Here is a 19,855-nt window from a genome sequence, read left to right as displayed (position 1 = left end):
TAGAGATGGGAAGTAAAATGGTGGTTGCCAGGGCCTTGAGGAGGGGGGAAGGGGAATGGAGAGTTACTCTTTAATGTATAGAGTTTAAGTTTGGGAATGTAAAAAAGTTCCTGAGATGGCTGCTGGTGATGGTTATACAACAATGCAAATGCATTTAATGCCACTGAACTAATGCCACTTAGAAGTGGCTAAAATGGTAAATTGTAGGTTGTACATATTTACCACAATATAATTTTTAAATGTTTAAAGTACACTAATCATAATGAAAAGTATAGTTAAATACGTCAACCAACCCTAATGTACAATGGTAGCACTTAGTCAAATTTTATCGTCTTTTTAAAGAAAAAAAAATGAAACTTTGCAGACTAAAAAAAAAAAAACAAAACCTTCAGAGGGATTTATCCCAGGAATTAAAGAGTGGTTCAACATAAGAAAAACAATCAGTGTAATGTTCCACACTAATACAATGAAGGAAACAGAAAGCAAGTCACATGATTATCTCGAGTGATACAGAAAAAAAGCATCTGACATAAAATTCAACACCCATTTATAATTAAAAAAAAATTCTTGGAAAACTAGAAATAGAAGATGATTTCCTCAACACAGAAGACATTTATGAAAAGCCCACGGCTAACATCACACTCACCGGTGAAAGGCTAAAATCCAGAAATCCCCCTAAGATCAAGAACAAGGGAAGGATGCCTGCTTTCACTGAAAGTTCTAGCCAGAGCAATTAGGCAAGAAAAATAAATAAAAGGCATTCAAATTGGAAAGGAAGATGTAAAACTATTTCTATTCACAGCTGACATGATCCTATGTATAGAAAATCCCAAAGAATCCAAAAACAAATAAGCTGCTAGAGCTAATAAATTCAGCAAAATTGCAAGGGACAAGATCAACACACAAAAATCAGCTGTGTTTCTACACACCAGTAATGCACAGGCCAAAAAGGAAATTAAGAAACAATTCCATTTATGAAAGCTTTCAGAGCATCTGAGGATTGGATATCAGAACAGTCTTGCAGTCTTTTGAAGTGGAATCATCTTGTTAGTAACGGTCCTTGGCAGAGGCACATGCATCAGCGCCTTTAATTTTGTATGCATATTAGTGCATCTCATATTAAAATTAAGTAGAGCAAATAGATTTGATGGGGATGGTAGTGTGAACTGCACAGGACATGTGTCAGAACCTGAACCACATCCACAGGCAGGTCAGAGTGGCCCGAGTCTCAGCCATCCTGCCTCGCTTCATGTCTCAAGAGTCACAGGAAGCTGGGAAGCAAAATCGCAGGCCTCTCAGAGGAAATCAGGTCTGAGTCAGCCTTCCCAGGAGGTTAAGGGAACAGATTAGGCCCAGGAAACTGTTTACCGTGGAGGGTGTTTTTCGCTAGACTAGTTGGAGGGGTATTTTTAAGTCGAAGAAGGAACTAAAAGTGTTTTTAATTATTATTTTTTGTGTGCGACTAGGGGCCAGAAAGACGAAGTGTTTGCCAAGTATTGCCACATTTCTTAGCTCTCCATGTTGAAAAGCTGATAGGTGGTTCCATCCCAGAGATAGCTCTCTTGACCCTTGCTATGTTTCTGTTCCTCTCTCTCTTGCTAACAGCTAAGTAACATCTGCTGAGATGGAAACACTAGGAAGATAAAACTTCCCAGTGATTTGTTGAAAGGGAATGAGCCCTAAACTGAAATCCAGAAGCCCTGCATTCTAGCAGGGCTTCTGCAGTACCCCAGCTGTGTAGATCTGAGTCCATCCCTTCCCTTCAGTGGGCCTTCATTCTTGTCTGTAAAGGGGAGAAGGGCAGGGGTTGGGAGGAGTGGAGATCCTTTCAACTTTGACATTCTGATTTTTCTTAAAGGCCAAACCCTTACAAGAATTCAAAAGAACTTTAAAAGAAGAGGGGAGTGACACTGATTGGAAATAGGAAGGCGAAAAGAGCGACAAATTATAAAAGATGGATAGGAGACTTTTCTATTATAGGCCACTCCTTTCTACTGGGCCCAAACTGAGTTGATACCAGAGGTTCACAGGGACTCAGGAGGGGGCCAGATTAGGCAAGGAAGGAAAAACAGCACAAAGAGTGACAAAGAGTGACAAAGTTTAACTCTTGTCACCCAGGCTGGAGTGCAATGGCGTGATCTCGGCTCACTGCAACCTCTGCCTCCCAGGTTCAAGCAATTCTCCTGTCTCAGCCTCACAAGTAGCTGGGATTACAGGTACCTGCCACCATGCCCAGCTAATTTTCATATTTTTAGTAGAGACAGGGTTTCACCACGTTGTCCAGACTGGTCTCGAACTCCTGACCTCAGGTGATCCGCCAGTCTTACGGGCATGAGCCACTGCACCTGGCCAAAACAGCATTCTTGTTTTCAGTTTCCCCAGGCCAAGGCTTACCAAAGAAGCCAGATCCCAGAAAAAGCCCAAATATTCAAAGCTTGCCTACTTATCTGTGGGCAAATCAACACTTTTTTTTTTTGAGACGGAGTCTCGCTCTGTCGCTGAGGCTGGAGTGCAGTGGCCCAATCTCAGCTCACTGCAAGCTCCGCCTGCCGGGTTTATGCCATTCTCCTGCCTCAGCCTCCCGAGTAGCTGGGACTACAGGCGCCCACCACCATGCCTGGCTAGTTTTTTGCATTTTTTAGTAGAGACGGGGTTTCACCATGTTAGCCAGGATGGTCTCGATCTCCTGACCTCATGATCCGCCTGTCTCGGCCTCCCAAAGTGCTGGATTACAGGCTTGAGCCACCATGCCCTGCCACAAATCAACATTTTTAGGGACTGTGTTTTGAGGGAAAAAGAGGTGGAGGGGGTCTGGGGGAGCAAATCAACTCCCAAAGAATGAATAAATGGCACTAAGTGAGATGGGAGGCCTTTGAAAGCTACTTAGTTTTTCTCCACAAATTTATTAATTTGGCAAACATCTATAAAGTGCCTACTGTGTGCTGAGTGTTGTGGATGGTCAGATAGGGTGTTTGGCTGGAAGGTACTCACAGGAAGATAGGCGTGTGCACAAACACCCAAATATCTAAAATACAAAGCATGGCACACTGACAATCAACAAAAACAAAAACAAAAACAAAAAACGCAAAGCGGAATGTGAGACTTGCCCCAAGGGAAATCAGATAAACTGCTGAAGAAGTTCAGATTAGGGGCTGTTCTCTTTCACCTGGAAATGGTGCTCTCTTTCACCTGGTGTTCTCTTTCACCTGAAAAGTTCAGGAAATAGACCCTACGGGCTGGAGCACAAATCTGAAAAACCTTCTTCATTCTTCCAACAGTAGCAATTTTTCCTGGCTCCACTTTACAGAAGTGAAAACCAGGACAGAGACGTGAGGAATTATTTGCCCTCTGATCATCCAGGTGATTAGCAACACAGCCAGATAGAGAACTACAAGCTGATGATTGAGAACTTCCCCTAGAAACCGGTGGTGAAAGCACATATCACTAGGAAGCTCATCTTAGAAGACAAAATCCACACAGCTGTTCCCTCTGTCTCCCTTCTTAGGTCAATCCCAAAGACACACCAACCAAGTCAAAGCAGGATTTTTTTTTTTTTTTTTTTTTAAGTCATAAGCAAGCCGGAATCATATATATATATCTGGCCTAAAGTAAGCCAAGGTCTCTGCAGTGTCTCATCCTCCTCCTGGGGAGGCCATTCTTTGTGTGAAGTCTCCAGCCCCATTACAAGTGAATTGCAGGGGACCTCATGTAGGGGGAACAAGAGCTAGCCCACAAATAAAAACCCAGGAAAGCCCTCTGCTTTTGCACAGTGAATGAACGTGGGCCACAGGCTTCTCAGCATTGAATTTGAACGAGCCAATGGTATCCCAATCACTGAAACAGGAAGCCAGATAAACAGCATGTTATCAAGGGGGGATCCAGCTCTTCCCTTAAGCCGGCGCCAGCTGCGCCCTGTGACTATCCTAACAAAGTCCCATTGACTCACCAGCTGATTTTCCTGTGTTCGGCTCCGGGGGACAACGAACCCTCTCTGCCGGGTGGACGTCACCCCTACACACCGCCCCCGCCACCCGCCACTCGCGTCCTCTCCAGTTCCAGCCTCCCCTCTGCCCGCTGCAGACTTGGCTGCTTCTTTATCCTATGACCAGTTTTTATCGGCTCTGAGGATTAGCAGGGACCAGAGCCCAAGCGTCGGGAGCGCTCAGGTGAGCTCCCCGTGATCACCCAACTTCTGCGTTCTCCTCCCTCCCCTCTCCTCTGGGACCACTTTCTCCCCTCCCAGACGCACCGGGCGGGCACCAGAGAGGACGGCCTCCGGGAGACTGGCGGGAGGGCGCTACTCGGCGCATCCCTGGGGTGCGGGGAACGTTTTCTGGAATGGCCCGCAAGGTCACCTGCCCCAGCTGTTCCGCTGGCTCCTGCTGGGATGGGAGGAGTTAACTCTTGCTTCAACGAAAGGCAGAGGTGAGGGTAGGGTATGTGCCTGTCGTGTAGGTGCGAGTATAAGAACGCAGCACCTGGTGTCTCCTGATGATAAGATCTCAACGCACTTTAAATTGTGGGTATTTCGCAACAAGGAAACTGAGGCTCAGAGGGACTGAAGTTAGGCAGCCCCCCAGAGAGTCAACTCCAGAATCAAACGCGCAGTCAGTCCCAAAGGGATCGAAGGGGCACACACCTTCCCGGGAAGCCGCGAGCATCTTGGTTGTTATTTATTCCGGCGCCTCTCCCGAGCCCAGCCCGCAGCCTTCCTCGGGCACCAACCTCCCCTACTCCGGGGCTTGGTCTCGACCGCTCAGGACCTGCCAGCCGAGCCCCGCAAAATGGGAAGCGGCAGACCCCCAGAACCGCGACCGCGCGACCGCCCCGCGCCGGCCACTCACCGGAGCGTCTGCCCGCCCGGGCTCCGGGATCGCGCCGCCGCCGCCGCGCAGAGTCGCGCATCCCCCGGGGCAGCGCGGGTGCGGGGTCCGCTTCTTGCGAGCACAAAGTTTCCCGGGGCTCCCCAGGCCGCCTCGGCCGCTCGCACCAGGGTTAGCGTCAGCCGCACTCTCCGGCCTCAGGCCCCGCACTAGGGCAGCCGCCGGTCCCAGCCCCACAATGAGGAGGGAGGCGGCATCCTGAACAAAGTGCCGTCCCCCCGGGCCCGGCGGCCGGGGCGGAGCCTCGTGACCCGCTGCCCCAGGCACACGCCGGCTGCCTCCACGGCGGGCCCAGGAGGGGAGTGCCCGGCGGCCGGGGGGTGGGAAGGAGGAGAGAATCTGCTCCGATCGCCCTGGTTTTCCTCCCCCTGCGCTGTGCCAGTTTAACCCGCAGAGGGGCGGAGGCATGGGTCCCTTCCAGACTTTGTCATTGGAAAGCTATTCCCGTAACCCTTTGCTGCCTTCGCCTTCCCGCCCCGCCTCCAGGCTGGCCGCAGAAAGGCGGCTGCTCGGTGGCGGACCCGCGAGCTGGCAGGGCAGGAAGCCTTTGCACAATTGAGCCTTTCCTTTGCCCGGGGACCCGCCACCGCCACTTCCAGGCCGGGCTTCCTCCCTCCCCCACATGTCGTCCGGGTATCGCTGGTTCAGCCGCAGTTCTTCGGGAGAAGGGGACAGATGGATGGGCCAGCCTCTCCACCCGACTTCTCACCCCGGGCACCCACCTCCTTTTTTTCTCCATCCCACTGAACCGTCATGCTGTCTGAGCTGGGACTCTTAGGTGCCAAGGAGAGGGGAGGCCCCGCAAGTGGCCCCGCAAATAGTAGGTGCTCAGTAAAATAAGTGACTTCTCCCCACCTTCCTGACAGCCGATGCCCCTCCTCCTTCTTCCAGGGACTTGGGAGTGGGAGGAGGGAGAAGAAGAGGAGAAAGGAAACGACATACCTGAGGAGAGTGAATGGGACGAAGGCCCTCAGCCAGAACCTACTGCAACCTCTCTGAAGCAGTGCAAGCCCCTTGCCTCCTGGCCTGGGGACTTCCAGAGTCTGCAGGAAGAAGGCAGAAGGAAGTCAGATGGCCTGAGCTTTGAAGCAGGCTTTGAGCTACATGGGAGATAAGGAGTAGCTGTGGCCCAGGACCCAGCAGATTCCCCTGCTCCAGCCAACAAATATGAGGACTGATTTATTCCCAGGGCCATGGGGTTGCAAGTTGGAGGGCTGATGGATAGAAAGCAAAACTGCCTACTCCCTGGGAGGTCTCAGAGCTCTTTGCCAGCAAAGTCAGTGTGAGCAGAGTCAGGATGAGAGCCCTTGGGTCCTCCCTGAACGCCCCCACCCAGTCAGTCAGGCCATGGTGACTTTGAATATGGAGAGATGAGACACCCGACAATGGACAAGCAGTGACATTCAAGAAGTTCCCAATGGATCAGGGAAAAAGATTTGTTGTATGATTTTTGTCCATGAAGGGAGTGAATTGCCTTTTGGTGAGGGATAAGGGGGTGGACTGCAGAGTGACACCCTTACCCTCTGTATAAAAACTAGAAGTGTGGGCTCTTAAGGCAGACTACATGGGTTCAAATCCTGGCTCAATGATTTTTTAGCCATGAGAACTTAATGAACTCTTTAACTTCTAGCTACGTTTCTTCATCTGTAAAATGGGATAATAATGGTTCCTAGCTCCTAAGAGTGTTGGGAGGATTAAATGAGATAGTATAGGTGACACACTTAGAATAGTGCCTGGCACATAGTAAATACTCAGTAAACATTAGCTGTTACTTTGATCTGGGAGTTCTCTAACTCTGCGCCCAATTTGGCATTCAATGATGTGCTAGCTAGAATCCTTTTGCGCTCTTCACAGTCCTGCAAAGGGAAGCCTAGTCCTTTAAGAAGAAGCACTGTCCTTTCTTGAGAGCTCATAAGGTGGGACCCCAGAGACCAAGGACCACACAGTAGGCATGCAAATGACTATCAGAAGGTGAAATGACTCCTTGACCCATTGTGAAGCTGGATGCATAGCCCCATCCACATTGGTAATGCTGGCATGATGTCATTCCTTGGGTGCTACCCAGAATGGAAAAGAAAGCCAAAGCTATAATTTTGTAAGAGTTAGATCTCTTCCATCACTACATAGGATCAATATTTCTCTCCCGCTTATGAGTGGATGCTCATACAAGTTCTCCCTGACTCTGCTCCAAATGTCCCAATCAATCTGGGTGACGGTATCATTTGTACCCCAAATCTCAGCATCACACAATATACCCAGGTAACAAACCTGCATATGTACCCCTGAATCTAAAAAAAAAATTCAGAAAAATGTCTCACTCACAAATTTCCAGCAGTGAACCTGTATATGTAGGCAAACATAATAGCATGTGGACAGGTTGAGGGAGGAAGGAGTAAAGGGGCCAGTCTGGTTGGGGTGACAGGCAGAGGATATGAAAGCTACTGAAAGAGAAAGTGGATAGGACAGAGCAGCAGGGAGGAGAAGCCAGAAGTGACTCTGGACAGAGCACTGTTTGGGTAAGAAACAGGGTCCCCGCCCATCCCAGAAGTGGCCTCTGCCAAATGCCTACTTTGTGAGTAGTTTTTGTCTGAACACAGTGATGACTCAGTTGCTCTGAGTCTAGCAAATGGATTTTCCTTAAATATGAAAATCAATAAGAGGTAAAGGCAAGGACCTGGCTGTGGGGAGGGGAGGATGGAGAGAGTGGGAGAGGTGCTGGGGTATGAAACGGTTGGTGAGTGATGGAAGGAGGGAGATTCAGGTTCACTGCAGGAGACCCTTAGCATCGTCACCTGAACACCCACTCCCCACCGGGAAGGTGGCCTCCAGGTCCTGCTGGCCTCACTAAGGCTCCTTAAAACCCAACAGCCCCCCTGTTCCCCTCCTCCACAGCTTAGAGCCAATCCTGCTTTGGGGCAAGATGCGTAGCAAAAGGAGTAATGTCAACCTGACAAATAAGTTTTTAAAAATCAGCCCAGAAGCTTGCTGTCACCCCCATAGAGTATCAGACCTGGCCTCAGGCGAGATGAAAGTTTTGGGAACCCCGGGAAGCATGGCAAGTGATATGTTCAGCTCCACCCAGCCTGATTTCTTTGGGGACTTTGCCTGTTTTCCTACCGCCTTGAGGTCTGTGGACCAATGCTAATTTGTTTCTCTGCTTGGGTTATCTGACATGGGACTTTGGGGATTTGAACACACTCACAGCTCCTGTGTTCCACGTGGCCCACAGGGAGACGATCTTTACCCTTCGGACTCTCTTGTTTGGGGCTCCCAGTGCAGTTTGTAAGGTCCTTGGCAAGGATATGAAGATAGCACATTGCTTTATTTTCTTGAGCACTTTAATAAGCGTCACTGGAGCTTCTGAGGTAGAGTCCGAAGCAGCTTCTAACTTCCTCCTCTGAAGCACAGTGGAAAAACACTGGGCCCAGCTTCAGAAGACCTGACTCCATGCCTTGGTTCTGATGCTGTCTGAAGTGCATCACCTCAGTTTGCTCATCAGTAAAAGGGAGTGTTGACACCCAGAGGACAAGAATACCCACCTTCCAAGGCCATGGTGTATATTCAGTGAGATCGCGGAGGAGAAAATGGTTTATGCAGTACTGCTCACATATAAGCAGAAGTGAGATTATCAAACAGAAAGCATCAGCTCACATTCCCAACCCCGCCCCACCTCCCCACCCCAGTTAGATTCACTCTGGTTATGGGCTCAGTGCTTGAAAACCCATTTTTCAGTGATAGAAATCTGACTGTCCACTAACAATCCTTGTCCTTTCTAGCTTGATTCATTAACCAGTGAGGGGTTTCCCATGTTAATGGAATGGGGTCGGACGTGGGCAAAACAGGCATCTCCATCCTTGGCCACTCGGACCTCATGACTGGCCCTGGACCCCCTTTAAGAAGGGCCCTCTGTGTTGACTGTTGGAGCTCACAGGGACCTGGGAGAAAGAGTCTATGGGGAAAAGCTGTCAGAGTAATGAATGTTTTACGAGAGTGAGCGAGTCACTGCCTTATCGGGAAGATGCTGTTTCTCACTCTCTCTCTGTTACCAGGAAGTAAGATGTACTGAAAGCCATCGTGGTGTTTTTCCAAAGATGGCCTTTGAAGATGAGATGTTTCTTTAAGGGGCCCAGGAGAACAGGGGTGGGGTTTGCAGGGAGAAAACCTGCCCCTTTAAGAAGCCTGGTTCTGGCTGTGGCAATCCTGTGGTATGGAAGATAATAATAGTCCCTACTTATATAGCATTTGCTGTGTGCCAACTGCTATGCTAAGCATTTAACATATATTAACCCATTAAATCTCCACAACAACCCTATGAAATCTGTACCCCTTTTTATCTCCATTTTACAAGTAAAGAAATTGAGGTCAAGTATCTTGTCTGGGTCTCAGCTAGTAAGTGCTAGAGGTAGGATCTGAACTGAGAGAGTCTGGCTCCTGAGTCATGCTTTCAAATACTACATATATGCAGAGGAAAGGAGTCTATAGCAGTGTGGAGAGCTTGATCATGTACTAGTTCGGCACATTTTTAAATTTCTTTTCAACAGCTTTATTGAGGTACAATTTACAGACTATAAAAGCCACCCACTAGAAATATACAGCTCTGAATCTACAGAGTTGTGCAACCATGACCACAACCAAGTTTTAGAACATTTTCACCACCCTAAAAAGCCTCCTTGTTCACTGTGCGTGTTTTAAACTGAGTCTCAATTTTCTCAACTGTAAAATGGGAATAACAGTGCCTGCCTCATAGGGTTGTTATGAGCATTAAATCAACATGTAAATGGCATATGGTAATGGTCAACAAATGTTACCTATTATTATTATAGTCTCTTAGAGTCACTTAAATACAGACTTTTAGAGCTGGAAGTGGGAACGGTCTTAAAGACAATCTAATCAAACTCTCTCCTTTAATAGATAAAGAGATAACGGTGCCAAGATGTTAAGCAACTTGCCAATTAAGGACACAGTAAATTTAGTGGCAGAACTGGGAATGAAACCCAGGTTTCTTGGTTGGTACTTCAGTCCTCTCTTATCCCCTGAGAGACTTTCCACTTGAGGCACAGGGATCTCATTGTCCAATACCCCCTTCACCCCCCATCTTTGCCATCTTTGTGGGTGCCTCCAGAGCAATGTTGACTGGCAGGCATGGACCCTGGGACTTTGCTTGTGCTGGAATACATAGCACTCTGGCTTTGGAGCAGGGAATGTGGCTGAGGCAGGCTGGGTGCAGAATCAGGAGACAAGACCCAATGTGGAGGCTGAGACAGGAATGTCCATTGTCAGAACAGGGAACGCATTGACTAAAAGAATCCAGGACACAGCCAGTCCAACAGTCAGCTAGTCTCTGTAGAGCCAGCTTCACGGGCATGTGACCTGTGCAGTCACATGGGGCCTCAAGCTTAGAAAGGCCCCCTGCTTGGTTTAATGCTTTGTTGTTGCCATCTTGAAATTCATAATGATTTTCAACAAGAAATGTCACATTTTTATTTTGCGCTGGATCTTGTAAATTATGCAGCTGGTTTTGTCCATGTGGCAGCAGAGCTGCAGCCAGACTCTTAAGGCCCTAGTAAGGAATAATGTCTCTCCACCCAGAACTTACTCATGTGCAAACTCTCTGTATAATACATAGTCATAGAATCTTAATACCGGGCGTTAGGAGATTCAAAGCCTGGGCAACACATGGAGAACCTGTCTCTACAAAAAATTTATTAAAATATTAGCCAGACATAGTGGCACATGTCTGTTGTCTCAACTACTCAGGAGGCTGAGATAGGAGGATGGCTTGAGCCTAGGAGTTCGAGGGTGCAATGAGCCATGATTATGCCATTGCACTCCAGCCTGGGCAACAAAGTGAGACCCTGTCTAAAAACAGAGAGAATAAAAGTTGTGAAACAATTTGCACATTATGATCCAACTTATGATGAAAGATGCCCCATTAAAGTATGTCTTTCTGTATGTACATATGCTTGTATGAAAGTAAATTTTTTTAAGGTCTGGAAAAACACTTCAAACTGGCAGTCAACAAGGGAGTCATTAACTTTTTCTGTGTGTTTGAGTTTGCTTTTTACAAGGAGAATCTGTTCATGTATTACATATATAATTATTAAAAAATTGTAAGATACTCCTAATATATTCTGCAAGCATTTTCCTATATCAATAAATAGTCTTAAAATGCTAAGAAAAGGTGTCTCGAGAGGGGAAAACAGACGTAGGTGTGAAGAGGGACCCTGGAGAGTGGTAGACAGAGGCAAAGACTATTTCAGGCCATGACAGGATGTGAGGGGAACAGGCTTGGATGTGAGGAAGGGAATACCGGGTAGAGGAACCCAGAGGTAGCTGGTGAGAGGGTGGGTGCTAGGTGTCAGCTCCATTCAGATTTAGAGGCTGCGATGTCCACTTTGGTGAGGGTAGGGGAGGATGATGACAGGAGCTGGAAGTGGGTGAATTGCCAAATACTACTGGAGGTAAAGGCTGTAGAGGGGACTCCAGCTGTGGTAAGAAATGAATGAGGTGGAGGTAGGCAGGTGAATGAGGTGGAGGTAGGCAGGTGAACCTTGAATTCTCCTCTGGGAAACAGAAATGATCTTGATAATAGCTATGTGGCAGGGTCGCTGGGAAGATTTGATAAGATGATGGAGTTAAAACATTGCATCCAGTGGCTGGCACAGACCCCCAAATCTTCACCCTTTCTCTTTAATTGATTTTGTGGTTTGAGGCTCTTAAGTGGCAAGAAATCATTTGCATGAATAAAGAGCCATTCTTCCAAGCACTTCCCTCCTAGTTTTCTGGGAGAGTCACTGGAAGCCAGAATTCAAAGTTCCATCCTGCAAAAGCTGAGCTGAGCTTGCCAGGAAGGAGGAGGAGCTGACTGTGGCCCAAGGGCTGGGGAGCAAGGCAGAAGGGGAGAATCCAGCCTTAATTCCCACGCTGCTGGTGCCAGCGAGGCTGACTTTGGGAAAACCTTGTCAGGGGCCACATTTTGGGATCTCTAGGAGCAAGGTGCTCTGTGAATGCTTATCTCAGATTCTCTCAATCCGAGTCTCCCGCCTCCCGCCAGCCCCACCCACCACTGCCCAAGTCCGGGGAGAGTATGAGTGACTGACAGGCCCTGCTGCAGCTGCAGCCTCCCCAGTGTGGGTACAGATGTGCTCAGCAGCAGCTGTGACGCAGAGCCCACACCTGTTCCCTAGATCAGCTGCTGTAACTGTCCTCCTGGGAAAGCAGGCCAGGTGCCCAGGCCTTGCCAAAGTCAGGTCAGAAAGCAGGTGGAGAGTCGGGCATCTGCCTGTCACAGCAGCGGTGGAGGCTGCCTGGAAGGTCGTGGGGCCCTGGGAGTCTCAGCTAAAGACTGGGCTCCTCTTCCAGCCCAGGCTTGCTCCCAGCTGGACGCCTCCCACGGGCCCTCTGTGGTTTTCTGACCCCCTCCCTGGGCACCACCAAGCTGGGGTGGGAGAGACTGAGGAGCTAGGAAGGAGGCGGGGAGTTTTGAATGGGATGCCTCTGGCCATCTGTTATTCTGGACCTGTATGCTGTAAAGTCAGGCGGACTTATCCTGGGAGGTGGGGGCGCCGTGGAGCTGAGCAGCAATGAGGACCGGAGGAGTCAAAGAGAACTGGGGCTGGGAGACGCCAAGGATGAGGGTGCGTCTGGAAATGAGAGCAGGAGAGCCTCTTGCGTGGCTTTGGCCGCGGAGACCTTCGTTCCGGAGACTCTGGGCTGCCACGGGAGAATTCCACTGAGCATGTGTCGGGGGCAGGCCCGGGCAGGCGGCCGTGGGAGCGCTGCACAAACTCTGCTCCAGGCCTTGGCCAGCCAAAGCGCCGCTCTGGGAGAGCCTGGATACCGGGTGAATCCAGAAATCCCAGGTCCCTGGGAAAATTTCAACAAGGCAACTCTGACACGCGTCCTCTGACACCCAGACCGACACAATATATTGCTCATGCCAATACACATAAAAACCTCCCGATAGAAAACCAGATGGTGAGTTGGCATTGCTGATGTCTGGATTCTACACCCACACCCCACATAGTGCTTATAAAGAACACACCCTCCACTCCTCCAGCCCACCCCACGTTCAGGGAGAGGAATCTTGAGCCTGCAATGCTCAGAATGATGCTAACGCCTCAATGGAACGGTGCTCGCCAATTCCCCCAATATCTCTGGCAGTGCCAGGAGAAACAGCACATGTGGCAAGCAGCTCCCGGCCAGATGTGGGACACTGCTGACCCCTGCTGGCGCTTTTCTCTCCGCGCCAACCAGGGAGAGCCCCAGGGAGAATGGAGTATTGGAAAAACCTTGCAATCTGTCTGGGAGGGGTAGGAAGAAATACCCCAGCTCAGAATCTCCTCATCTGGAGCGCCTTTGATGAGACTAAGATGAAATTACAATAAAACCCAGACTGAGTTTCTGGGAGGAGTGAGACAGACTAATAGTATGTCCCCTTCAGCCTTTGTGGCCTGGAAAACCCTGCTGCCAATCCCCTTGAAACTAAATTGGGAAACCATTAGCAGCACTCCTTTAGCCAAGCTCAACCATTAGGTGGAAAAAAAAAGTAAGAAAGAAAGAAAAAGAAAAGAAAAGAAAAAAACCACCATCCACAAGTAGCCCAAGATTTTCCAGTTACAGTCAACCCCTTCCTTGCCCACCCCTGCCCCGCCCCAACCCCTTGCAGAGTCTTTGTGAAGTTTTTTTTTTTTTTTTTTGTTTTTGAGACGGAGTCTCGCTCTGTCGCCCAGGCTGGAGTGCAGTGGCCGGATCTCAGCTCACTGCAAGCTCCGCCTCCCAGGTTCACACCATTCTCCTGCCTCAGCCTCCCGAGTAGCTGGGACTACAGGCGCCTGCCACCTCGCCCGGCTAGTTTTTTGTATTTTTTAGTAGAGACGGGGTTTCATCGTGTTAGCCAGGATGGTCTCGATCTCCTGACCTCGTGATCCACCCGTCTCAGCCTCCCAAAGTGCTGGGATTACAGGCTTGAGCCACCGCGCCCGGCGAGAAGTTTTAGCTTAATTTATTGTGGGTTTAATATTCCCCTTAGACTAAGATGTAATCATCATGGGTTTAATACTTTTCTTTCCATGAGAGAGAGCAGCACTGTGCTCTTTGAAAAATCTTTACTAAGGCCAGGTATGGTGGCTCATGCCTGTAATCCCAGCACTTTGGGAGGCCTAGGTGGGTGGATCATCTGAGGTCAGGAGTTCAAGACCAGCCTGGCCAACAAGGTGAAATCCTGGCTCTACTAAAACTACTAAAATTAGTTGGGCATGGTGGTGGGTGCTTGTAATCCCAGTTACCTGGGAGGCTGAGGCAGGAGAATTGCTTGAACCCGGGAGACACAGGTTGTAGTGAGCCGAGATCGTGCCACTTCACTCTAGCCTGGGCGACAAGAGTGAAACTTAAAAAAAAAAAAAAAAATCACTTTGTAGACACAGAAACGCAGTTCAAATCTTCCAGAATCTCTACTAGAATAGTCATAGCAACCAAAGGAGGACCAGGACTCTGATAACTCCAACAGAATTACTATGGAAGCCCCACAGACAAGTGGTTCCATTATTAAAACTCTTTTCTCTGGCTGGGCATGGTGGCTTGCCCCTGTAATCCCAGCACTTTGGGAAGCCAAGACGGGCAGATTGCTTGAGTCCAGGAGTTCGAGACCAGCCTTGGCAATGTGATGAAACCTCATCTCTATAAAAAATACAAAAACATTAGCCAGTTGTGGTGGTGCATGTCTGTACTTCCAGCTATTTGGGAGGCTGTGGTGGGAGGATCACCTGAGCTCAGGAGGCGGAGGTTTCAGTGAGCCAAGACCATGCCACGGCACTCCAGCCTGGGTAACAGAGCGAGACCCTGTCTCAAACAACAACAACAACAACACAACCCTTTCTCTCCTTTGCACCCTACTCTAAACCCAGAGCTCTTTTTCACTTTGTTGTTAAACTCCAGCAAGGGTGTGTATATACTCCCTATCACTCTACAACCCATCACCATTAGGCCTCCACTCTGAACACTCCTACAAAGGCAATCATGGGCCTCTTAATAGCTAATCTAATGTACATATTCCAGTTCTCATTTTACTTGCCCTCTATAGCATATGACATTTTAATGCCCAGTCATTCATTATTTATTTTAAAATTTATTATGAACTATTTTAGGCCTGCAAAAGGTATAGAGAATAATATAACAAACATAACTATTCTATTGGTCAGGGTTCTCCAGAAAAGCAGAATCAATAGAATCAATAGAATGTACACTATAGAGACAGGGGGAGGGGATGGAGGGGGAAAGAGACGGAGGAGGAGAGAGAGAAACAGAGAGAAAGAGGGAGAGAGAGAAAGAGATTTATTATAAGGAATTGGCTCATGCAATTGTAGAAACTGACAAGTCCCAAGACCTTCAGGGTGAATCAACAAGCTGGAGACCCAGGAGAGTCCATAGTGTGTTAGTTCCAGTCCAAAGTCGGAAGGCCTTAGAACCAGGAGAGGTGATGATGTAGTTCCCATCCAAAGGACAGCAGGTTCGAGACCCAGGAAGAACCAGTGTTTCAGTTCAAGTCTGAAGGCAGGAAAAAGCCAGTGTCTCAGTTTGAAGGCAGTTAGGCAAAAGGAATTCGCTTTTACTTAGGGGAGAGTCAGCCGTTTTTGTTCTATTTAGGCCATCAACTGATTGGATAAGGTCCACCTATATTAGAGAGGGCAGTTTGCTTTACTCATTCTACGGATTTAAATGTTAATCTCAACCAAAAACACCCTCACAGAAACATCCAGAATAATATTTTACCAAATATCTGGGCATCTTATGGCCCAGACAAGTTGACATATAAAATTTCACCATCACACCTGTAAACGCCCTGAGTTTAAGAAATAAAGCATTACGGCCGGGCACGGTGGCTCATGCCTGTAATCCCAGTACTTTGGGAGGCCGAGGCAGGCGGATCACAAGGTCAGGAGATCGAGACCACGGTGAAACCCCGTCTCTACTAAAAATACAAAAAATTAGCCGGGCGCGGTTGTGGGCGCCTGTAGTCCCAGCTACTCGGGAGGCTGAGGCAGGAGAATGGCGTGAACCCGGGAGGCGGAGCTTGCAGTGAGCTGAGATCCGGCCACTGCACTCCAGCCTGGGTGACAGAGCGAGACTCCGTCTCAAAAAAAAAAAAAAAAAAAAAAAAGAAAGCATTACAAATATAGTTTTAAGGTCCTCCTCTACTGCATTCCATGTAGCTTTAGTTTACTCATTTTCACTGCTATATAATATTCCATTGTACAACTACACTCTAATTTATTTATTTATTTTTCCTTTGAGACAGAATTTCATTCTGTTGCCCAGGCTGGAGTGCAGTGGCACAATCTCAGCTCGCTGCAACCTCTGCCTTCTGGTTTCAAGCGATTCTCCTGCCTTAGCCTTCTGAGTAGCTGGGATAACAGGCGCCCACCACCATGCCCAGCTAATTTTTGTAGATTTGGTAGAGACAGGGTTTCACCCTGTTAACCAGGCTGGTCTCAAACTCCTGATCTCGTGATCCACCCACTTCGGCCTCCCAAAGTGCTGGAATTACAGGCATGAGCCATTGTGCCTGGCCTATTTATTTTATTGTTTCTATTTTTTTTTTTTTTTTGCAATTATAAACCATGCTGCTGGCCGGGCGCGGTGGCTCACGCCTGTAATCCCAGCACTTTGGGAGGCCGAGGCGGGCGGATCACAAGGTCAGGAGATCGAGACCACGGTGAAACCCCGTCTCTACTAAAAATACAAAAAAAATGAGCCGGGCGCAGTGGCGGGCGCCTGTAGTCCCAGCTACTCGGGAGGCTGGGGCAGGAGAATGGCGTGAACCCAGGAGGCGGAGCTTGCAGTGAGCCAGGATCGCGCCACTGCACTCCAGCTTGGGCGACAGAGCAAGACTCCGTCTCAAAAAAAAATAAAAATAAAAAATAAAAAAATAAACCATGCTGCTATGGAAATTCTTGTAAGGATCTTACTGTGCACATTTGTGTTTCTCCAGTAGTCTATCCAGGAGTGAAATTGATGGCCACAGAGCCTGGACACCTTTAATTTTACCATACTCCTGCTAACCTTGGTATTGTCAGGCCCTTTTTTTGGACAATCAGATGGATGTGAGATTGTAGATTACCAAGACTTTAATTTATATTTTACCAACTATTAATAGGATTAAACATCTTTTCATACGTTTCTTGAGATTAGAATTGCCTTCTATTCCTATTTCCTAATCTTTTTCCAATTATATTGTTGGTCATTTTCTCTTGGATTTATAATAATTCTATAGTGTGGCCAATTGTCCTTTTTCAGTTACATGTTTTTCTCTTATCCTTTCCAAACTGGTGGCTTCTGTCTCAGCACCTTTTTAATAGCTTTATTAAGGTATAATTAACATATCCTAAAATTCACCCATGGTAAAGGTACAATTCAATAATTTTTAGTAAATTTGAAGAGTTGTGTAACTATTACCACAGCCTAGTTTTAGAACATTTATAACATCCCAAAGCAATTCTTCCTACCCATTTGCAATCAATCTCACCCCTAGCCACAGGCAAACACTAATGTGCTTTCTATCTCTATAGATTTTTCTTTTCTAGACATTTAATAGAAATGAAATAATCTAATTTATGGTCTTTTGCATCTGGCTCTTTTCATTTAGAATAACTTTTTGTTTGTTCTTTGTTTTGTTTTGAGATGGAGTGTCACTCTGTCGCCCAGGCTGGAGTGCAGTGGTGCCGTCTCGGCTCACCGCAAGCTCCGCCTCCTGGGTTCATGCCATTCTCCTGCCTTAGCCTCCCCAGTAGCTGGGACTATAGGCACCCGCCACCACGCCCAGCTAATTTTTTGTATCTTTAGTAGAGACGGGGTTTCACCGTGTTAGTCAGGATGGTCTTGATCTCCTGACCTCGTGACCCGCCCGCCTCGGCCTGCCAAAGTGCTAGGATTACAGGCGTGAGCCATCGCGCCTGGTCTTAGAATAATGTTTTTAAGGTTCATATAGCTATACTATAGCTATAGTAGTTTTTTCTTCTTTTTATTGCTGAGTAGTATTTCATTGTATGAATATAGCACATTTTGTTTATTTATCAATTAATGGATATTTGACTTAATGATCTCTGACGAGAAATAGCTCTCACATTTATATTTGACCCCCTCTGTGTAATGTGTCTCTTTTCCCCTTCTGACTGCTTTTAAGATTTTCTCTTTATCTTTGGTTTTCAGCAGTTTTACTCTGTTGTACCAAGTGTGTTTGTGTTTTATTTTTGCTTTCTTTTTTTTTTTTTTGAGACAGAGTCTCAGTCACCCAGGATGGAGTGCAATGGTGTGATTTTGGCTCACTGAAACCTCTGCCTCCTAGGTTCAAGTGATTCTCCTGCCTTAGCCTCCCAAGTAGCTGAGATTACAGGCACCCACCACCACTCCTGGCTAATTTTTGTATTTTCAGTAAAGATGGGGTTTCACCATGTTGGCCATGCTGGTCTTGAACTCCTGACCTCAGGTGATCTGCCCACTTGAGCCTCCCAAAGTGCTGGGATTACAGGTGTGAGCCACCATGCCCAGCGCTGGCTAATTTTATATTTTTAGTAGAGACCAGGTTTCACCAAATTGTCCAAGCTGGTTTTGAATTCCTGACCTCAAATGAGCCTTGGCCTCCCAAAGTGCTGGGATTACAGGCATAAGCTACTGCACCTGGCCCCGAGTATGATTTTTAAAAAGTTTATCCTGGCCGGGCGCGGTGGCTCAAGCTTGTAATCCCAGCACTTTGGGAGGCCGAGATGGGTGGATCATGAGGTCAGGAGATCGAGACCATCCTGGCTAATACGGTGAAACCCCGTCTCTACTAAAAAATACAAAAAACTAGCCGGGCGAAGTGGCGGGTGCCTGTAGTCCCAGCTACTCGGGAGGCTGAGGCAGGAGAATGGCGTGAACCCGAGAGGAGGAGCTTGCAGTGAGCTGAGATCCGGCCACTGCACTCCAGCCTGGGTGACAGAGCGAGACTCCGTCTCAAAAAAAAAAAAAAAGTTTATCCTGCTTGGGGTTAGTTGAACTTTTTGGACCTATGGATTGTTATTTTTCATCAACTTTTAAGCTACTGTTTCTTTAAATATTTTTCTGCCTTATTGTTTCTTTCTTCTCCTTATGGAACTCTAATTGCATGTATGTTAGACTGCTTACTATTATCCTACAGTTTGCTAATGCTCTGTTCATTTTTCTCAACCATTTTTTCCTCTCTCTACTTCAATTTAGATAGTTTTTATTAGCTTATATTCAATTCACTTATTTTTTTCTTCTGCAGTGTCTAATTTGCTGTTAAGCTCATCAACTAAGTCTTCATACATTGTATTTTTCAATTTTATAATTTCCCTTTAGTTTGTTCTTTTTTTTTTTTTTTTTTTGAGACGGAGTCTCGCTCTGTCGCCCAGGCTGGAGTGCAGTGACCTGATCTCAGCTCACTGCAAGCTCCGCCTCCCAGGTTCACGCCATTCTCCTGCCTCAGCCTCCCGAGTAGCTGGGACCAGAGGCGCCCGCCAGCTCGCCCGGCTAGTTTTTTGTATTTTTTAGTAGAGACGGGGTTTCACTGTGTTAGCCAGGATGGTCTCGATCTCCTGACCTTGTGATCCACCCGTCTCGGCCTCCCAAAGTGCTGGGATTACAGGCTTGAGCCACCGCGCCCGGCCGCTAGCTTGTTCTTGAATTTCCATTTCTTTTGAAATACCTTATCTCTTTACCTATTGTGAATGTTTTTTTCCTTTAAAATTTTCAGCATACTTATAATTGTTGTTTTAAAGCCTTTGTCTGCTGATTCTCATAACTAGATCACCTGACGATCTTGTTGTCTTGTGATTATGAGTCATAGTTTTCTACTTCTTCATATGTCACACAAAATTTGTATTCTGTACCCTGTGTGTGAAATAGCAGTAGAGGTTAGCAGTAGAGGTTTAAGTATAATTTTTGTGTTTTGTTTTCATTTTTCAGGGAGTGGAAGC

General features: G+C 47.5%; 2 protein-coding genes across 10 annotated transcripts in view; one reads left to right on the top strand and one right to left on the bottom strand.

The window, feature by feature from the left end:
• NAV1 (neuron navigator 1) overlaps nt 1–5,063 on the bottom strand; it is a 280,412-nt gene extending 275,349 nt beyond the window's left edge. For all 8 annotated transcript variants that reach the window (XM_015447945.4, XM_015447949.4, XM_065531951.2 and 5 more), the window contains exon 1: nt 4,845–5,063. The gene's annotated coding sequence lies outside the window, so the exon portion shown is untranslated. The remainder of the gene's footprint in view (nt 1–4,844) is intronic.
• The window catches only part of CSRP1 (cysteine and glycine rich protein 1), a 64,015-nt gene continuing 48,211 nt past the window's right edge, over nt 4,052–19,855 (top strand). For both annotated transcript variants that reach the window (XM_045364326.2, XM_015448771.3), the window contains exon 1: nt 4,052–4,166. The gene's annotated coding sequence lies outside the window, so the exon portion shown is untranslated. The remainder of the gene's footprint in view (nt 4,167–19,855) is intronic.

This window comes from Macaca fascicularis, chromosome 1 (assembly GCF_037993035.2).
Source record: "Macaca fascicularis isolate 582-1 chromosome 1, T2T-MFA8v1.1".
NCBI classification, from domain to species: Eukaryota; Metazoa; Chordata; class Mammalia; order Primates; family Cercopithecidae; genus Macaca; species Macaca fascicularis.
The sequence above is the reverse complement of the archived record's forward strand: the minus strand, read 5'-3'. Positions and strand labels throughout refer to the sequence as shown.